The 279-nt window shown below is 43.4% G+C and overlaps 1 protein-coding gene and 1 pseudogene across 3 annotated transcripts in view; one reads left to right on the plus strand and one right to left on the minus strand.

Moving 5' to 3' along the window:
* Window positions 1–279, plus strand: part of LOC119591933 (zinc finger and BTB domain-containing protein 7A-like) — an 82,982-nt gene that overhangs the window by 67,496 nt on the left and 15,207 nt on the right. The gene's annotated exons all lie outside the window — the stretch shown is intronic.
* LOC119591934 overlaps window positions 7–279 on the minus strand; it is a 1,947-nt pseudogene continuing 1,674 nt past the window's right edge.

Genomic DNA, 279 nt, shown 5'->3' on the forward strand with positions numbered 1-279 from the left:
GACTTCAACCATTCCAGGGCCGGAAGATCGGAAGATGCAATACGGTTGCTAAACGCCAATACTGAGGAATCTCGGCGTCCAGGTGAGAATCGCTAATCGGGGAAAATGGGTGTGAAGTTGGTGATTCCGGTAATCTCGTACATTTCTCTAGAAAATCTGGAACGGGAAAGATGTATAAGAATAGCAAAGCGTCCCCGCAAATGTCCTTTTCAAAGTGTACAGATTTTGAATCACAGGCCCTGATTTTATAGACAAAAAATAAAAGAGCTTGTCTTTACC

This window comes from Penaeus monodon, chromosome 29, assembly GCF_015228065.2.
Source record: "Penaeus monodon isolate SGIC_2016 chromosome 29, NSTDA_Pmon_1, whole genome shotgun sequence".
NCBI lineage: Eukaryota > Metazoa > Arthropoda > Malacostraca > Decapoda > Penaeidae > Penaeus > Penaeus monodon.